The sequence below is a fragment of the Dermacentor silvarum genome, chromosome 7 (genome assembly GCF_013339745.2).
Source record: "Dermacentor silvarum isolate Dsil-2018 chromosome 7, BIME_Dsil_1.4, whole genome shotgun sequence".
Classification (NCBI taxonomy): Eukaryota; Metazoa; Arthropoda; class Arachnida; order Ixodida; family Ixodidae; genus Dermacentor; species Dermacentor silvarum.
Window position 1 is genome coordinate 156465794 of NC_051160.1, and position 21698 is coordinate 156487491.

Here is a 21698-nt window from a genome sequence, read left to right on the forward strand (position 1 = left end):
CAGTTACAACAATTGAATGTGTCATTACGTCAAGTTTGCCATTCGAATAATGCCTTAACAGACCTCAAAATTGAATTCGAAGACATATTTCCAAATCATGCTAAACTATTGCCTAGCAGACATGTAGATAATATATTAAAAACCAGCTAAACCAGCTGATCTTTTAATATAGCTACTGACAACATAATAGCTACCGACGCTTCCGTGTGCAATGAGAAGGCAGGAGTGGGGATCTTCTCTGAATCTCTTCAATGGTCTTACTCTCTTCGCCTTCCCGACTTCACACCGATTTTTCAGGCAGAACTAATAGCGATTCTATTAGGCCTACGAAAAATTCCCCAAAACGATTTATTAGCTGTTATTGTGACTGACTCACTTTCTGTATGCACAGCATTTACAGCCTCGTCAAATTCAAAATTTTTGCGAACATTTTGTACAATGGTTCCTTCGTTCTTGCGGTAAGTATACTTGCTTTGGGTACCGGGACATCGCGGTTTGCACTTGAATGAAATGGCTGATTCACTCGCACGAGCATCACTTAATGGCCCTGTCATATCTGTTTTGCCGACATCAGCTTATGTTACCGCGGCTAGGTACAGAAATTTCTCTATATCGCAAAATTCCGCAAAATCTATTTTAACATCGTCTTCTGATTTCCATCATCCTTGCTTCTCATGGACTAATAATTGGTGCACATCAAGACAATTGGAAGTCAGCTCCATTACAAAATTGAGATGCCGTATACCGCCACTAAATCTTTACTTACACAGGTCTGGTCTCGCTGTATCCCCTTTATGTTCTTTTTGCAATGAATCCGAATCCATTGAGCATTTTTTACTTTCGTGCCGCCGATTTTTAAGAGAAAGAAAAATCTTAGAAATTGCATTTCGAAAACTTGGCTTATTATTAACCTCACCGACCATTCTCTCCTTTGGGGCGACTTCACTGGGACGCAGTCACAGGGATGCTTTTCTTGCAGTTTACAATTACATTAGAGATACAAAAAGATTACCTTGCTGAATTTCTAGAATTCTGAATTATTCCTATTATTTCACATCTTTTTGACAAAAAATTGCTTTATCTCAAAATTAAGATTAAATTTCAAATTAAGATTAAGTTTTTGTAAAATTTCTCATAAACATAGTTGAAACCACCTGCTTCTTGGCCCATCCCCCGTAGTGGGTATGCGCCAAAGTTTAGGAAACAAGACAAGACAAGAACAGCCGGCCCAGTGAACGGGTGCTGTGTCTGTGTCTCCGTTCCTTTACAATGGCGCAGTCTACAATGAACCTGCCTTAAGGCATTTCCACCTTAAGTGTTCCTCGCACGGGTTCTTCGGCGTGCCGGGTCCCTCCTTCCCAGGAACGCCATTCACGATTCCTTCGGTATGGAGCCCGCCACCCTACCACCGTCGCAAGTACCCACTGCGCCGTCCGGGGACGGCGTCCAAGCCTCCTCGGCGGCTCTCGGACAGGGATGTACCAATGCCCTCGTCCACGTCATCGCCGAGCTGACACAACAGCTCCAGGGTATGACGACCGCCTTCGCATCCGTCAGCGGTTGCGTCCTGCCTGGGAACGCCGTCCACGCTTCCCTGCAGCCGGCGTTCGTGGATATACCGACATTTCGCGGTTTTCAAGACGACGTCATCCTATGGGTTCGTAACATCAATGCCCTGGGTGATCGTCATGCTTGGCCAGACCACACAAGATAGCTGGTTGCCGCGAAACGACTCTGCGGTGCCGCCAAGGCATGGGACAACTATGCAGGCATTAAACTTGGGTCGTCGCCTGAATGGAGTGCAGCTCTGATCGCCGCTTTCGGCCCGCTCACGTATGGCTCCGACGAGCGCAGCCAGCAGTGCTCTGCGGCCGGAGCTCCTGAGGAGCACCACCTTGACGCGGCAGTAGTTCCCTGCAGGGCCTCGCCATGGAGGCCCGCCGGCTGCCCCGCCGCAGAAGCCGGCTCCCCGAGTGTCGTCGTCGGCCCCATCGCAGACGGTGGGAAGCGCACGGCGACGACCGCTCCCGCTTCGAGTCACCACCGAGCGGTAGATGACAAACCGGCGTCATCGACTCCACAGCTACCCATAAGCACGCAGCAGAACACCGCTGCTACTTCGACTTGGTATTCTTATGGCACCCGGGACTCAGTACCCGGGAGGGTTTTGGCAGATTGCCTCGCCACCTGCCCCGCTGTAGACCCAGAATGCGAGCCAGTTTTAACACCACGGGTCTCGGACTATGCGTCTACCACTTGCGACGCTTTACCATTACTTCCAGAGACCGAGACCACTTTCGGTCCACAGCCGTCAGTGAAACGGCTCCGAAACACATCAACGCTGGGGTGCATGGAGGCGCCGACGCTATCACTCCAGGAACCCGACCTATCCACGGATCGTGGCAGGGAGATGCTTCCTGACTCGTCGGAGCCACATCGTTGCATGTCCACGGAGTCGTTGGCCGAATTCGCTGCCGTTCACAGTGCACTGAGAGAGGCCTCGCTGAAGGTCATCATCAGCGGAGAGCTTCCCGCACGCGAAAGACACCGAAAGAGACGCGCAAAAGACCAGTCGCGCAATGCTCGCGGTCTTTCGTCAAGCGCGGCTGATTCGCGCGCTACTACGAGCCTCGTTCATTTTGCGGCAACGTTCCGAAGATGTACGCGACGACTGAGCAGAGCGGCTGCTCGTTGTGCATGATCTCCTGCCCTACGTGTCCAATTGCGACGGGATATACGTCGACGAGCATGCGACCCGATCGTAACACGCAGTGCCGACCCCCAGAGACGCTGGTTGCGCACAGGACTGCTTTCCCTGGTTTCCATAATCAGCGTGTCCTTAATCACCTGAATTATCTTCGGCAGCGTGGCCGAGTGTAATGAAGAAACAGACGCACCTAAGTTAAGGCGCTCGGACTGCGGGCGCGGACAGAGAGAGGAGGACGACGAGGCAGGAAAATTGAACAGCCGGCCCAGTGAACGGGTGCTGTGTCTGTGTCTCCGTTCCTTTACAATATATATATATATATATATATATATATATATATATATATATATGTATATATGTATGTATGTATGTATGTATGTATGTATGTATGTATTGTAGTGAGAAATACGGGCGCCAGCAGAAGACGAAGAATAATGCATTTGTTGTTGGTGCTCGCGCTCGCTCCGTTTGGCCGTTGCCTGTTTCGGCACATTCATAAAAACGCCGAGCGTATCTACTATTAAACGCGTACTATCAATATCTGTGTGTGTGTATTTTTGTTACTCTTCAATCATGCCAAATTGAACGGCCTTAAAGATTTCGAAAATTTATTCCTATCAGACTAGACCGTTCATTGCGTAATTTGTAGTTCTTAACGATTTGTGCTGCGGACTTAGTTTTTAAAGCAACTAATTTATATTCTTCATGTGTAAATGAACTAGAAACGAATGAAAAAAGTGGCATGAAAATCCTCACAATGTTTTTATGACATGCGACAGCGATCTATCAAACATTCAGCATAAGGTGAGCTCATTCTTTATTTTAATCAGAAGCGTTTGAATGTGCGCACGAAATATTTAAGAACAGTTTTATGCTGGGACTAAAATATGTTGCATGATTCACGTGGCAGGCACAAAGGCAGCTCAGATGTATAATCTCAACGTGTGGTGACATGTGGACATTTTCAGAATTTTAGACAGAACCATACATTTGGAAGCTGTAAGTCTACGAAATTTGTGCTAGATTTCTGGCACATTTACGTCTCCAATTAGTTTCGGCTTTTGTTATTTTTACTGAGTGCGGTATTATTTGCTAAGAATTATCGACCGTACAAAAAAATTTATTATGCGGTTTTACCTTGCCAAAACTATGATCTGATTATGAGGCACGCGTAGTGGGGGACTCCCGAATAATTTAGTCCACCTCGGGTCCTTTACCGTGCACCTAAATCTAAGTACAAGGCTGTATTCGCATTTTGCCTCCCATTGAAATGCGACCGCCATGGCCGGTATTTGATCCCGCTGCTTCTTGCTTAGCAGCCCAACACCACAGCCACTAAGCAACCTCAGCGTGTTCGACCCAACAATAAAATTGGCCCAGAAAGGGTTGATGCCACGGACGGTGTATCACGTAAGAGGGTCATAAATTCAGAACCATTTCGCAATGCATAAATAATTTCCCTGTCAAACATAGCTTGAAACATGTATCTAAATAAGCAACATGTGCCTTAATTTTATTAGTAATAGGCTGCGAACTGACGAGTTCCCTCAACGTGCGCAGTGCAAGCGCGACGCAGTAATACAAGCCTCGTAATAGCTACAGAGCGCTGGTCTGTAACGCGTGTGGATACTGAGAGTTCTCTGTTCTAAGGTGCTCTCATATTCTGAGTCATACCTTGATAACTGCAACAATGTCCTTAAGCACTGTGAGCTATGTGCTTATCTAAAATACAGCAAACGCGTCATTGAATTGAATTGAAATAAATTCGCGCGCTATCAGACAGCTGTATCTTTGCAGACCTATCCGCTCAAACCCTTGAACCCTAACAAGTTGCACGCAGCCGACCAGCAGGAATGCTAGTGCACATGCGCATTATCAGAAGCACCCATCCTCATGCTGGCCGTGCAAAGCAGGCCGCTGAGGCAATTGAGTGGAACGTCAATGTGCATACGCTGCGTATCTTGGTCTTTTTGCAACCACGCTGATTGTACTTTGCGAGTGCATCTAAGATGTCTATTAAAAAAATGAAATCGACGCAGATTTCTGAATCATGAGATATGAGTGGAGTGTACCGTAAGTGACGTTCAGCGAACATTTTCTGCTGATTCTGAGTGTGTGCCTGGTGCTATATTGGCCTTCATGTTTTCGAAGCTGATTGCAGCAGCACAATGGGAACGGTAGCCGGTACTGGCTGATTGCCATAAAGGCTCTGTTGTAATCCGGCGTTCCAGGCGTACGATAGTGCGTGGATGACAACCAGGTTCGTCGTTCTGACTGCGCCACACACGCTTGAAATTCAGATACTTATATAACTCCTCCAGAGAAGCGTCCTGCGTGGTGTCCATCAACAGTGGCGCATTCGCAAGCGGCCATCCTCGGCTCGCATACAGCGCACACCAGCTCCAAAATCGCTTATTGGCGAGGGGCTGGGCAATGCAGCATTTTATGCAGCAAAATCATTGAATACAGCTACCAAGGGTTCGATGAAAATGCAGATGACTCCGGCTTGCGTGCTTAAGCCACTTGACGTCCTCTTCTTTAAACATGGGATGGGTTTGTGTGCTTTACAGTCTTGCTTGCTTTATTCAGAGCTCGAACTACCGGTTATTATTATGGATTTACGCGTTATTTCTTTGTTAAATGGCGACGGCGCTTTCGGAGATAAACTCACCGTTAACGGCAGCAACCTTTACGGGTTCTTTTTGGCTCTGGATACCAAGAACTATCGTCACCATCGTGTAATCACTGTAGAAGAAATACAGGGAAAAGACAGCGCCATTTGTCTCCGAGACGCAAGACACGATGCCGTGTATGTGGCGAATGAAACGTCGGGCTGCCATCGTGCCGTCGCCATCACTGTCAGGTCTTCGCCAATGATGTCATTTTTGCCGTCGTCGTTCTCGTGGGTGACGTTGTGCCGTTATCGTTGCCAGGCCCGTGTCCGCCAATGTCGGCGTCGCTACCACTGTATCGGGTGGCGCCAAAAGCATTGTTTCGATCTGTGCCCTATCCCGTTTATTTTGATTATGTGAAGAAAATAGAGAAGGTAGCAAAACAACGATGGGGATTAGACCCGGACCCGGACGTCTGACTCGTTCGTCATCTGGTAGCAACTGAGCGAGCCGGCCGCTTCTCGTGCTCGGCACACCTTCTTTATTTACAGCACAATCCTGCAGCCGACAAAATTGCTAAGGGCTGCCGGCTTGAAGACAGTAAACGTTTTGGACGGAACGCCTTATCACGGACTCGGATGCCAGCTTCAGGCAGACCGCTCGAGCGACGCCTATACGCGACCAGGAAACAGTTCCGTCAGCCGGGCCAACTTCCACAGGATAGTCGGAGAATCGTCGTCGTGCACCAAGATGTCTCCAACTTGAAGTAGTGGTGGCAGCTTGTGCCGCCTCGTGTGCACAGCGCAGAATCATGAAGTACGCTTTGCGACAGCGTTTGCAGAGATGGTCTTCTATTGCTTGTAGATATATGCTTTGACGTCGCAGATCGATGCTTATTGATTGGGGTAGCGTGGCGCCCAACTCTTGAGGCAAGCACGTTGCACGTTTGCCAAGTAAGAAGTGGTTGGTCGTGGCTCGACGTAGCTTTTGTGCTGTATGTGTGTCACCGCGGGTGTTGAGCTTTGTTAGACCGTTGTGCGCCGGTGTTCATTCCGGAAGGGCGGCGCTTGAACACCTGTATTTTGACGTAGTTGCGCATTGCCATCCTTGTACTCGTCGTTGAATTACCGTCCGGAATACATGAAACCAACCTTGGCAATGGCATTGAGCCTCGTTTGTTACGCTTGGACAGCCTTGTAGGAGGTGGAAATTTCTTGCCTGTGGGAGAATTTGTCGGAGCATCGTCTTTGGGAGGCTCTCCCCTGCCAAAGACCAGAGACGTGTTTCGTATAGTGGAGCCTTGGGAGAAGTAGTGGAGGCTTCCTGGACCGTCCATCCAAAATGGGTTTCCATTGCAGTTTAGACGATAATCGAGATATCTGGCCGATTACAATATCCCAGTACATCTCGGAGCCTATCAGCATGCTGATGTCGTGCTCCCGGAAAGTTGTCGGCTCGGGGTGTATATCAGCCGGAACAAGACCAATGTTTGTCATCATGGTGATGATCGTTCCATCCGCTGGTGGACTGGTTACCACAGAGATTTCCGGCACTTCGAGGGCATCTATAGTGGTCTCGTTGGTACTGTGCTGGCTCCGGAGTGTGACGGGCACTCAGACACTTGCATAGCGACGTCAAGTGTTGTCCAGCACAGTGAGCACATTTCAAATTTGGCGCTTCAGCATTCACTGGTGACGTGGTTGCACTTGGCACAGCGGAAGGAACGCCTGCTCACCTGAAGCTTCCTGCGTTTTTCTTCTGAAGTGAGCAACGTGGAGCATTCCTGAAATGTATGGTTCGACGCATTGCACAGGAGGCAGGGACGCATGTGGGCGATCCTAGAGATAGAGATAGACATAGAGATAGAGATCCTACTTCAGTTTATAGAGCCACTGCAGAGGGCAGGTTTGGCTACAGAGGTCGTGATTCACGTTGGTGATGCCGCTGGGTTGCAGATGAGCTGCCTTGGTCGATACTGCCCTCCTCCCTTGCCTCGACTTAAATTTGTAGGAAGGTCATGAGATGTTTTACTTGCTGGGACTTGTCTTCTGTAATCTCTGCCGTGTCAGCGTGGTTTTCCTTCAGCCGCTGACGGTACGTGATGCCAAGATCAAGTGGTAAGGCCTAGAGCACTGCACGGGCTCGGGTTTACCCAAAAGCCCGGGCCCGGCCCGTGGGCCGGGCCGGGCCGGGTAGAGCAGTTTTTTCGCGGGCTCGGGCCGGGCTCGGGTTTTTGGACGCGGGCCCGGGCCGGGCTCGGGCTTTCTGGTGGTGCGAATGTGACGTGCAGCGAGTTATTCTCGGGCGTCTCAACTCTGAAAAACATGTATTTTTCGGTCTCGGCCCGGGTTCTGACCAGTTTCGAGCCGGGCTCGGGCCGGGCTCGGGCCTAAGGTAATGGGGTGGCGGGCCGGGCCGGGCGGGTAACGTAGATTATTTCCGGGCCTGGGCCGGGCCCGGGTCTCGCCATAGAAGTTTTGATCGCGCTCGGGCGGGCAGCCCAATGTAAAAACGGGCCCGGGCTGAAAAAATTGGCCCTCGCAGTGCTCTAGTAAGGCCTTCATGATGACGCGTCGCAGAACAGCAGTGTACTCGTCTGGCTAAACGACAAGGCCCTCCAATACGCTTGTGCGGTAAGAGATCTCGTCATAGAGATTTCGAAGCTAGTCGATATCTGCTTAACTACGAATGGGTGCAATTACGAGCATGTGGTCCAGATGGTCATCGACCAGCATGACGCGACGGCCGGACCGGTCAGAGAGTACCTTGATGGCGGCATCATAGTTTGCCTCAGCGAGGCGGCTACCCTAAATTGCTGTCTTAGTTGACCTGGACAGGTGCATCAGCAGATATTTAAATTTGTCTATCTTGGATGGACAGGGATTTAGAAAAATAAAATAAAATATTTACCCCTGCCTGCAATGGATGGACAGGGAGTGGTACTGGCCCCAAAAGCCTTGCCAGTTGCGTCACTCCCCAGAAAAGCTCACGATGAGCAGCTTTGCCAGGGTGACTCCGGGCGCGGCAGAAGGGGCAGCTGGGTACTGTGGCGAGGTAAGTCGCGCTGGAGGACCAGGAAGGATCGGTGGGTGCGGCCTCGGTAACGAGGCGCACGCTTGTCTTAGTGAAGCTGACCATTTGTTCATACTCGAAAGCTGTGGTCCAGTCTGTCTCCAGGTCTGCATCCGTGAGTGTGTCCTGTATCGCGCGGTCGAACTAAATGAGCTGCGCCAGCTTCGCTAAGACGAGCTTGAAGTGCTGGTGCAGCACCTGCACAGGGGTGGCCTCATATGACAGCAGGACGTCGATCGTAGAAATTGCCTTGGTGATAGTCCTGTGGACGAAGCCGCGCTTGGTACGGCGTTGCTCCATTGCCGGAACTCGAGCGCCAGACCAAAGGGTGGGCTTCTGTACCACATTAAATGTAAAATAACAAACAACGCCGGGGATTACACCGGACGTCTGACTCGTTCGTCATCGGGTGGCAACTGAGCGAACAGCGCCCGTGGCCACTGTTCGTGCTCGGCACACCTTCTTTATTTCTAACAGGCTTACTTAGGGCTGGTTAGCTAAAGTCTCAAACAATACTCTGTAAAGATAAAATGAAGGATAAATCAAGATAAACATACAAAGAACAAATTACTGCAGCTTTACCTGCTGAAATTACCAAGTTAGTTGTGGAGGAGGCAGTGGCGGAGGGCTCAGCATTGATTTTGGCCAACTGGGATTCCTTAACGTCCACGTGAGCACTTCCGCGTTCTGCTTCTGTCGTTAAATGGTCGCGGGCCGGGATTGAAAAACAGGGCAGTCTCGCGCTCGTCAGCGCAACTACATAGCCACTAAGCCACCGCGAAGGATCAATAACAGATAATGATTAAAGAAAGCATGGACGCAACTCGCAAGCACATAGTCAAAGTAGCGTCATCGGGGGCAACAGCACCAGAAGCGCGGAAAATTGACTCGGTGACTGCACCACATCGTATTGTGAAAATCCCACACAACTGCTAGCAACTATAAGTGACATCAAATATTCCGCGCAAGCATAATAATTTGATCACATAGTCTTCAGTCGCATTCAAACATCACAGAACTGGCACTCGGAAGCAGTTCGTGAGACTGCTGTACGCAAAAAAAATGACGTGAAGGTCAATGACAGAACGCCTCTGCTTATCAAGACACAACTGCGGCCGCGAACATTGCTCACTGATAAAGGGCGTCCGTCGGGAAGGTTCACGCTTTCACACCGGCAATCTTGTTGATTTTACCGCGGGCATTTTATATGTTCCATGGAAGTGTTTCCTTTTACGCAGCCTACACGCTTTACCACGTTCCCTCATGGCTCTATGTTTACTGTCGTCTTGAAAAACTGCTGCTTGCGCCCGATAAATCTCAGTTCTCCAGGGCCGGTATTTTGTAGCGATGCCTTTAATGTCATAATGCCTTTTCGCGCTTATCGCGCTTTGTCAATGGTCAGAGCGATGGTCCGCTCGCGTTATCAACGGGATCAGCCGGCCGTGAGCGGTGGATGATAAGACTATTCCAAAATAAGTCATAAGGCATCACTACAATATCGCGGCCCAAGTTAGTTATATTGCCTGTCCATTTTCGCTCCTCATTCTCTGATGTTGTTCTTGAGATATTTGACAATAAAATAATAATATGCAGGTTCGAAGCACATTTCGGAACCTATGCGAAGCGAAGTTTTCTTCAAACACCCAATGAAATGCCATGAAACTTCATATTGTGCAACACGTTTGCAGCATAGCGATGACGTGTCTGTCCGGCAAATCAGCAAGACAATGAAACACCAAGCGCTTGGCAGCAGATTACGATGCCTCAAAGATCCGCGCAATTTACTATTGCCGTATCCCCACGAGTTCCCCACCTTGCTAGACAAGAAGCCGACTAAGCAGGCGCGCCAAACTGTGCAACAGAAGGCATGATAAGGTTTGCTTTCATTACACAATAACGCGCTCGAAAAGTTATATTGGTTGCAGTGAGAATATTTATGTATACCCTTTGTCATTTCACTGCGTAATTCCGTTGAGAAAAGAGCCAGCTACGGGCACATCTGCAGCGGCGGTACATTTGGGGCCACATATCATAATCCGATTCGTTATACGAATACTGTAGGCTGTGTGAGCTATTCGGCAAGCCAGCAGCAGTTGTCACTGTTAGTAATGTGCAGGATGATTCCCCTAGAAAGCTTCGTTATAAGAGCAACCTCACATGTGTGGATGAAAGGGGGACCTTTTAGGGATAAGACATTCCTTGGAAATAACAATACTAATAGAGAGAAATTGAATTTATAGAGCTGGTGCGCAAGAGATCACCAAAAACGGCCGTGGCCGCGGTGAGCATGTGGCGGGCTATGGAACGAAATCGAGTAGCGTGACGGAGGGAATGAACCGCTAGAGCAACAAGAGAGCATCGTCTTACAAACTGCTCTGTTTGTAGCAAAGAATCATCGTTTTCGGTTTAAACTGACAAAAAAACAAAAGATACAGTGCCCGATTTTCTTTTTACGGAATGCCTTTTTAACCGTGAAATGTTAGCCAAAGCAAATTTACCAGAGAGTGGAGCATGAGATCAGCGTCCAACTGTGAGCCGACTTGCGCTATGATGCAAGAACCGTGGCGAGCTCAACGTCACGTGTCAACTTGCCTCCAAAGCCATTTCTCTTTCCATTATTGCGTCTCTTTCTACCAGGCGCTGCGACCAAAAAAATGTGGGAGGAAACGCAGAGTCGTCGAGGAGGAGGGGTTGGGCCGGCCTGGGGTCCTTCGCGATCTCTGCGTATACCCTTTCTCATAACTTCACCGCGGTGGAGAAACCATTCCACTGATGGTAATGCCTATCTAAGTGGTCATATTTTTCTGCATTATTCGTCGAGACCTTGTACTTGCGTAATGTTATCATGACGTATCATTTTATTTGTGTTCGAAAATTAAATGTGAAACGCTCCTATTTCCTGCATGGGCAGTCTATAAAAGCCACAACGCCATGTGATGATGTGCACATCATCACATGGCGTTGTGGCTTTTATAGACTGCTTCTGGAACACTTTGTTATTCTGTGCCCTGGTTTCAACTACCGCGCTGAAGAGCACAATCTGCAGTAATAGAGCACGTTTCGTCGTCTACGAATGCAGATAACCAAATATTTACTGAAGATTAAATAAAATACCGGTGTTAAGCGACGCGGAAAGTTATCCATCGAAAAAAATGGTCACGGTTCCTCTGGAAAAAAGTATTTGCCAAAACAAGCCGAAATTACCCATGGTTTGAATTGGTAAATTCGAATAGTGCACTAAATGAATTGGTTAAAATATTTATTAGCGTATTTTTGCAGATCCTGAGGTAGTTGCTCATCCCAGCCTATTCCACGCGTCCACAATTTCTGGAAGATCATGATGGCAATAGTGAACGGCGCAACAAATCCCATTGGGTCGAATATCCGTCAAGCAGCTTGAAGAACGAACCCCTTGGTATCATCTTTTTCTTTCATAAATTCGAGAAGGCCCCTCAAAGATCAAAGTGAAAGTATCCGTCTACGCATTCCATGTGATTCCAAGTACCTTCACGTTTGTCTCGTGGAGGACAGCCAGTTCTTTGCTTGCCGACTGTTCCTCATGCTCCAATGCGTTAATCAGGCCATCTGAGTTGGTCGTACATTGCCTTAGCATCATTCCTTGATTCCTGCCTCCTGCATAATCTCTTTGGCTTCGCGGCAGATTTGAAGTGCTTCTTCATCTGACTCTGCTCCAACCACTAAATCATCTACGTAGAATGACTCGCTGAGAAGTTTTGCGGTACTGGCTTTACTTGAAGGCATATTCTTTAGGTGATGGAGTATAGTTGCCATCAGTAGGAAGGGGCTACATGTTGTTCCGAATGGCACTCGCGTCATCCTCCACTCTTGAATCTCCTCTTCGGAGAAGCGCAGTGCTTTTTTCTCTACAAACCAGAGGAATCGAAAGGCACCTCTATCCTTTTTTAAGGAATGCTTTCTCAGTGACGGCTAGCAGAGCTATACAGTGCGTTCTAAAGCGTAATAATACCTTCACCTGGTACAGGTTCCCTGGTACAGGTTCTCCCCCTTTTCGAGGCATTCATTTAATGAGAAGCACCCTTTGGCGTGCGAAGAAGCGTCGAAAACTATTCTGACTTTTGTGGTTAGTGCGTGCTCTCGGATCACTTCCCTGTGCGGCATGTAATAAACCTTCGTCGGATCCAGGGGTAGGCCTTCAACAATCTCCGCATGTCCAGCCCGCAGGTACTCCCGTATGGCGTTGTCATACGTCTCTAAAGTCTTGCTTGCTCGACAGTCAGGAGATAAGTTTCCAAAGTCTTGTTATTGCGACTTGCTGGTTGTCCGTGAGCTCGACCTCTTCCTTCCAGGGCAACATCACTTCGTATCTTCCGTCCCTAAGAATGATGCTTTCTTCGAATTTTATCAATACTGGACTGCGCCTACTGTCATTGTCAACGGCGTCTGATATTCCCACGCTCTCGAGTTCCCAAAATGAGCGGAGGAATTTGTCGCTCTCTTGTACACTCGTCTTCAGTACGCAGACAATGATCCGCGAAGCTGTTATATCTGATGCCATGCAGTTGATGTTGCCTTGAAACATCCACCCTAGCTTAGAGTTCATAGCAATCAGTGTCTCATTGCTCTCGCAATGAGTGACTTCACCCGTCATCACAGTCCACATTTGGCCGGAGCCGACGAGAACGCTTATGCCTGCCTCCCCGACAACAGATTCGTATAGTCGGTGATCGGCGATTTCCTTTCCAGACTTCTGAATTTCCGCGACGAAAGGTGAGCTGGTTGTTTTGCCTAGATATCTTGGCATGTGTGTGGAATTTCTATCGCTTGCAAGGCAGCTTCCATATCTGAGAACTGGCTCCGCAGACGGAGCTGCACAACACGCCGCTTGTGCGCTGCTCTACTCGACTTGCTTGCAAACGTATTGAGCGCAATGATGGTAGAGCCCACACACTGGAAATTCAGCTGTCGTGATAGCCGTTCTGTGACGAATGTGTGCTGACTGCCTCGGTCTATGACACCTCTGATATATCGACAGGTGACGTCTCTTACTGCCGAAGCTCGGCACGTCTGCAAGAGGATGCTCGTCGATGAATCCTCGATGGTACGCCGATCTTTCCCTAGAGATGCGCACACAGTCGTGTTTGTGCTTAGATTCCTTGTTGGTATTCTGGCAGTTGTTCTGCTAGAATGTTGACTCGATTTACAAAACACACAGTTCTCAGTTACTTTCATAGTGTTGTTGTGGAGAACTGAAGACGTCGGTTTCGAGCCACAAAAATGGCGAGATGTGTTTAGCGCATTGTCTCTTCCTGGATTCGCAAACTGGCTTTTCTCTAAGCTCTCCAACTCGATGGACAGGAAATTTAATACGCGTTCCAGCTCCGTGATAGACGCTGCATTACTGCTATCAGTTGTCGCCCAAATGGCGCAAGACCGGTGGTAGTGTACCACTATACCGTGTGGTAAAGCCCGCATCAACAGGTCGCTCAGCATTGTGGAAAAGGACGCCTTGCTCACCCCCAGGGTTTCCAGTCCGCGGATGTTGATGACGATCTGGTCGTACAGCTTGCGAAGAGCTGTCGGGTCACTTGAGCGGACCGAAGGCAAAGTACGAAGCCTGGAGAAGTACTCCTGTTCGAGTCTCGTTCTATCGCCGAAGCGTTTCTTCAGTATATTGATGGCGTCCTTGTAGCAAGCTTCTGTCGTAGGCAGTCCCACAATAGCTGAGGCTGCGTCGCCTCTTAGGAAGAACCTCAGGTAGTTAAACTTGTTCGTCGCTGTGAGGCTTCCGTTGCGGTGAATCATCTGGTCGAATTGTTCCCAGAAGTCGTTCCATCGACACAAATCACCAGCAAATGGGGCGATGGTAAGCTTGGGTAGTTTGGCTCCAGAGACGGCCGCTGTACTGGCTGCCGATGAAGTCCGAAGCTCCGGTGTTGATGACGTGACAACACAGTCTTGCTTGCTGAGCAGCTCACTCATGACGCTGGTAGCGCTGTCCTCGTATTCCACAACGGTGTTGTATTCTTGCTCAAACTCTTTATCGGCTGTGTGGCTCTCTAGCTCCTCGTTGATCTTGTTCAGCTCATCGTTATTCACCTTGAGACGTTCGTAAATAGTGTTGAGCTGATCTACGGTGGCTGTTTCAACGCTGAGAAGAGCTCTAGCCTCGTTGATAAGCCTGGTGTTCAGAGATCGTCTCGACAGCCGCTTCGATCGCAGCCTCTCCATGTTGGTGACTTCACTCGTAGCCTTCCGTGGTCCCCGGTAGTAGATCCCGGGTTTCGGCACCAAATGTTTAAGGTGGCGTACGGTTTACTGACAAGAATTGAGGTTTAAAGTATTATTTATTCTTCGCCGTTCCGGTAGCCTCTGGCTACACGTGCTTGTGAGCACGGGCTCTCTCCAAGAAGGAGGCGCTTCTTCGATCAGAGACTGTGCTGAGATTAATTCAACACGTACAAATATGTAGGCATTCACAATGCTTCTTACCTAATCTGGGCACTGCATCTATAACATAATAACAATAGTAGCCGCATGCTTGGCTACTTGCGCTGTAACTTTTCCAAAGCCCCATGTTTTTTTGTTTTTTTTTCACGCTAATAGTGTATACAACGTTGACTGGTTCTAAACTGGACTTTGCTTTAGTAGTATGGCACTCAAGTTACGAAAACGTAAAGAGGCCATTAATGTATTGTAAAACAATTCAGTTCATTTTAGGCTTTCCAACGGTAGCCCGCTATGGCATAAATTCAGTGAAAGTTAAGTTTTTTATTCGCTTTTTTAGCATGTCACGTTAATGGTACTCCACCATGTTTATATCTTAATGTATACCCCCCTCCTCCCCCATATCAGACTACTTACTCTCCATGATCCCTAAAATACTATCCACCTTACTTTCTCACACCGCATCGGTCGTCAGCACAAACTGGGAACTGAGCCATGTGTAAGGAAGAAGTGCGTCGTGTAGAGCTCCGCAGCCGGATCGCCAGCGCTACTGAAGTGGGGCTCGGGCTCGACGCTGTTCCTGGTGCGCCTGGCTAAACCTACGCTGTTGTGTCTTCCTGTCGGCGTCCTTCGTGTCGTCCACAGCCGTGTTAGACTTCCTTGTCATATCTGGTGGAGGTTTGCTGGGTATCCTGTAATCCTGGAATTGCGCAGCCGGATCCTCCCTGCAATGAGGACCTTCATCGAGAACGTGTAAGAATTGGGTTGCAGATGAATATGCAGAAGACAAAGATAATGTTCAATAGCCTGGCAAGGGTACAAGAATTCAGGATCGCCAGTCAGCCTCTAGAGTCTGTAAAGGAGTACGTTTATCTAGGTCAATTACTCAAAGGGGACCCTGATCGTGAGAAAGAAATTTACAGAAGAATAAAATTGGGTTGGAGTGCATACGGCAGGCATTGCCAAATCCTGACTGGGAGCTTACCACTGTCGTTGAAAAGAAAAGTGTGCAATCATTGCATTCTCCGGTGCTAACATATGGGGTAGAAACTTGGAGGTTAACAAAGAAGCTCGAGAACAAGTTAAGGACCGCACAAAGATCGATGGAACGAAAAATCTTAGGAGTAACGTTAAGAGACAGGAAGAGAGCTGTGTGGATCAGAGAACAAACGGGGATAGACGATATTCTGTAGTTGACATTAAGCGGAAGAAATGGAGCTGGGCAGGCCATGTAATGCGTAGGATGGATAACCGGTGGACCATTAGGGTTACAGAATGGATACCAAGAGAAGGGAAGCGCAGTCGAGGACGGCAGAAAACCAGGTGGGAAGATGAAGTTAGGAAATTCGCAGACGCAAGTTGGAATACGCTAGCGCAAGACAGGGGTAATTGTAGATCGCAGGGAGAGGCCTTCGTCCTGCAGTGGACATAAATATAGGCGGATGATGATGATGATGATGATGATGATGATGATGATGATGATGATGATGATGATGATGATGTTTAGCTAGTATGCAATCCTGGCTGTCCGGCGTGCCTGGCTGTCGCGGGCACGCCGGACAGCCAGGATTGCATACTACTTGTCGGTCCCGACGGGTGCGCGACGAGTTCGCGTCCTCGCCGGACCTGCAATAAAGTTCTTTCACTCATTCACGACGACGGTATGACGAGAGTCAGATGACGGAGCTCTAATGACGACTATAGATTGACCACGATGGCATGATGATCAAGATCACATTCCCAGTTGCCCTAGGTGGGAAGCTTAGGCTGCATGTGGGCGTAACAGGCTACAGAGATACATTGAAAATTGAGTCACTAAAGTGTCCTTACCTGCTTTGAATGCGAAATCATGACTTCTCTAATTGGTTACGTCCATGATACGTGACGTCATACATTGTCAGGTGTCCTTCACAACTCTGGCTTACTCCACCTAATCCACTTTTCTCTAATTTCTACCACTATTATTCCACCTTAATCAACTTTAATCCACCTTAATTCACTTTATTCCACCTTAATTCACCTTGCACTAATTTGTACCAACATTATTCCACCTTGCTTTAATTTCTATCAACTTTATTCCACCGTAATCCACTTTAATCTACCTTAATCCGCCTTATTCCCCCTTGCTCTAATTTGTAGCAACCTTAATCCAGCTTATTTTTTTTAAGTTTGAAGTTTGTTTGTCCTGCCTGATTACAGGAGCGGGAGCAGAGGCTAAAGGCTACATAGCCTGACAAAATGCATCTGCTCCTATTACAGTTCGACATGCAGGCCGATGTAAGTTACACAATATTTCACCTCCAAATATTTCGAGAAAAAATTATCTTTCACAGCAGAGAAAGAGCGTAAAAAACAAAACAAAACTATAGCACACGCCACGGTACATTGTCAAAATTAACACAACTGCAGTAACGCATACGGGTACATCAGATGGGAAAAAATTGTATCACAAAATATAAAATGAAAGAGTATGACAAGACAAAAACAATTCAGTATTAAGGTATTATTTATTCCACCTTAATTCACTTTATCTTTATCCACGTTATGCGACCTTAATTCACTTTACTTCACCTTAATTCAGTTTACTCCACGTCAACTCACCTGACTCTAACTTGTTCTAACTTTATTTCACTTTACTCCACTCCGTTCACCCTAATTCACTTTAATTCATATTAATGACCCAATATTACTACTAATGAGCTTGTTACATCATTTACTTTCTGCAATATTACTACCGAGGTCATGTCTCACGCTCATTACGCAACACTGATTTTTGGTACCACTTGTAGCGGACAACGCCGGCTTTTCTGCCTCATGGCACATATAATGCTCTCGCTTTAATAGCGAGATAGATAGATAGATAGATAGATAGATAGATAGATAGATAGATAGATAGATAGATAGATAGATAGATAGATAGATAGATAGATAGATAGATAGATAGATAGATAGATAGATAGATAGATAGATAGATAGATAGATAGATAGATAGATAGATAGATAGATAGATAGATAGATAGATAGATAGATAGATAGATAGATAGATAGATAGATAGATAGATAGATAGATAGATAGATAGATAGATAGATATTCAAAATGCCTAAGTAGGCAAATAATGCTAATCGCATGTAAAAACTATAGTTTCGCTCACGAAAAGCGACGTATCGAACATCTCGTCCAACTTGGTAGTGAATACATCAAAGTGATCGTGTGCAGCAATTATCCGCACACTGATATGAAATAGAGCCGCAGCGCAGAGACGCAGAGGGCTCAATTTTACCTGAAGGTAGGATCCGATGGTCAATCCATTCACCGTCAAAGGTCAATTGTGCAATAAATGTGACGGAGAGCGATACGAAACTACACGAGCGCTAAGTTGCTATTGAACATGCACTGCAAACACTACTTTGCCAAACCGTCATGAATCCGTGCATCAAGGATTTGTGACATTTCTTTTTCAAATGCGTAAGCATTTCTATGCCTAGCCAACGAGAAATTTGTCCGTCCGTCAGGTAAGACGCATGCAATGTGCTCATACCGCTCTAAACAATGGCTCATACCCCGCAAGCAATGGCTCATACCCCGTAAGCAGGGGCGTAGCCAGGGGGGGGGGGGGGCGTTCAAACCCCCCCCCCACTTACCCACCCTTTGTTCTCGTCGCTTCGCGCTGACATAATTCATGAAACCGGTGCTACTATCATAATTTCATTCCTGGGCGCTTCCGTTTGGGTTGGTAATTTACAGCGAATCATGTCTGCATATATGGAAAAAACTGTCACGGTGTTTGTCAAGGCTTTGACACTCCGTGAAGTTTTGGGCGAGCATGTCGCGGCCGCATTCTGAAGCAACAAATGCGCAACAAATGAAGCAATAAATGCGGCAGCCGCATTTTAAATGATGGCGAAAACGCTCGAGGCCTGTTTACTTAGATTAAGGTGCACGTTAAAGACCCCAAGTGGTCGAAATCTCCGGTATACATTTCCGCCGATTCCCTTCAGGTGCCGGTTAGGCCGCGCTCGCGCAGGCTACGTTCGCACTTCGTCTCGAAGCTGTCGGAAGCGGCAAAATCTTGCAAAAATCCGCCCGCCTAGGCGTCAAAACAGGCAGAAAAACAGGCTGCGAGCCAAATCGGTCTCGGGCCGATTTTTTCGCCATGGCGAAGCGGAAACGCGGCGGAAAGTCGTTCTGCTTCACTGGAAGCTACACTAGCATGTAAACAACCGGTCGTAAAATTAAACATGGCACCAAAAGTGTAGGCTGTAATGCTGATCGACGCGATCAAGAACCAGCCCTTGCTCTACGACAAGAGTGGCACTACAACGTACTGTCAGCAATACTCGCGATAGTATTCAACGTCGCGCGACCGGAGGTGCGGCAACGAAGCCTTGGCGTGACACAACTTCTAACAGTTTAGCAAAGCCAGGCGAACCCACCACCGCCGTTTCCGAGGTGTCCGCGTCTTCCGTTTATTCAATGTCCATTTCTAGCAAACAAGTAGGTAGAAGTATAAAAGCCATTTCTTCTTCCACTTCCACGGTAGACAATAGTTAGGCAGAGTTGGCGCTCCATAATTCTCCTCGCACGTGTACGGTATGTTGCAGAAGTCGCGGGGTGCTTTTCTCGTCGCGACGATAGATTGGGAGCGTAGGTCTCACGTAGGACGCGCAGGCTTTGGCGAGCCCCCACACAAGGGCCAGCCTGGGTTTTAGATGTGGTGTTCCCGTTGCCCCTTTGGTGTCCTGGAGGCGCCGACAATACGAAATGATGAAATGTTATTACAACTTGTAAATAAAAGCTATTAAATAAATATTATCCCGCCTAGGCACAACCTGTGAGTTAGCGCTACCACGCCCGGGTGAGGAGAATTACGGAACGCCAACGAGGAATTTACCGAAGGTCGCAGATGACACGCGAAGTTGCGTAAAATGATCACTTTTGATGACGGTACGTGGGTCAAAGAATGAACATACCGCTCGAAATAATGCGATAATGAGAGCCACCACGCCGACAAACGTACGCAGACGAGATGGATCTCGACGAAAACGGCAGCGGCGGCCGCAGCGGTAGCAAAACAAATGTGAACAACTTGGACAGGCGCGGAAAAAATTTTCCTGCCGCTTTGGCCTTTCTGCCCGCTTGCCGCTTCCCAAGTGTGAACGTAGGCTTAGCCTGCGCGAGAAACGTCTCTTGTTTGCGATTGCGCCCCTACGGAAGGCTGGTAATTACTGTTGTGTTGTTGAATCCCAAACCAGCAATTATGGAAGACTGGTAGTTGCTGTTTTGTTGTGGAATCCCAAACCAGCAATGTACACACGAAGGAGTTGATGACAGCAGTGAAATTCCACCGACTCGCAACAGAATGCACGAAACAGACAGCCCACAAGCATGAATTACTGCTGTGCGCAGTACAGCGCAAGTAAACTCTTGTTGCAGGCGCTGACAGTTCTCGTCGGAGTTCACGCGTCCTGAGAAATTGATTATGTGTACTATGCACTGAACAAGACCGGAGTTCATTCCTGCATCACTAGTACAACAATCAGTCGAGATTCTGTGAGGTACGAGGCCGCTTCCTGTTTTGCACCGGCGTAAGTGAAGCAGAAATGAGTTGCACGTACGCACTACTTAAAATGCGTACACATGCCATATCTATGCTGTGCGGTGAAATATTCTGTACCATTATGAATCTGTTGACGTAAAGGCAAATTACGGCTGCACGCTCGCACACAGCGGAAGACACAGCGGCCCATGCACTTGCCGCAGGAAATGCAACCCTCTCGTATGAGGGAGTAGGGCGACGAAAGCTTCGAAAAAAAAAACAAAGCCTTACACGTTTTTGCGCGTATTTAAGTTTTCTAGCGCCAAGACGCAGCGAACAAGCTATTGCTATGGGAGTAGTTATAGCATGGTCACACGTGCATTTTCACGCGTATAGCCGTCCTTGACTTGTGAAACGCACTTCGCCCCGACGATGACGACGCCATCTACGCTTAACGGAAATTAACAATTAATGATGTCTTCTCCGATCGCACGGGCCGTCTCAAAGATGCGTTTTCGAAGTCTGGTCCATTCAGTGGCGCGATGAGAGACCGTTGCTCCAAACGCCCATTGTGCCTGTCGTACTTACTGTATTTACTGAGCTTAGTTTACTTTTTACTTAATTTCTTCACAAGCACACGCACACGTGAGGGGGGGGGGGGGGGGGGCGGTCCCATGTCTTTGATATACATGTATAGAGTCTGCTTAAACTACCGATATTTATTATCGATCACGTGACGTAGAGGACAGCAGACGCTTGTCGCCCCCCCCCCCCCCCCCCCCGGTCGGGCCGGTGACCCCCCCCCCCCCCGAGAAAACTTTCTGGCTACGCCCCTGCCCGTAAGCAAGCAAAAAATGGAATGGCTCAGGCCCACGTAAGGCAGGGGCTGCAAACGCTCAGCAAAGTGAAGCGAAAAGTGCTTGCATTCATTGAAATCACCTATACAACACACAGAACAGCATACGTTTCTATAACGAACAAGCTCAAAACAAGCATCCGAACCATCAATAAAGCCTTGCGTACCCCCTCAGCAATTGTAGTGGTGGTTTTGCAACAACTTCACTGAACAGACAGGTTGATAAGGACCGATAAGAGTTTATATATAAGGGTCGGATCATGTTCGGTATGGTCGATAACGACCACTAAGGCTTCATAAGGGTTTATGCTGGTCGAATCAAGTATCATAACATTGATAATAGCACCGGGCGGGATATATTATAAATCATCTACTATAATAAATTGTTATATTAAAAAACTTATCCGGCGTGTTCATTGCATTGGTTTCTGATTTTCATCATCGAGAAAACGCTCTCAAGCAACCAGCAGGATTCCTTATCATGCAGT

The 21698-nt window shown here is 47.9% G+C and overlaps 1 protein-coding gene across 1 annotated transcript in view; it reads left to right on the top strand.

Annotated features, from left to right (window-relative positions):
• Positions 1 to 21698, top strand: part of LOC119459291 (medium-chain acyl-CoA ligase ACSF2, mitochondrial-like) — a 188613-nt gene that overhangs the window by 15038 nt on the left and 151877 nt on the right. The window lies entirely within an intron of this gene.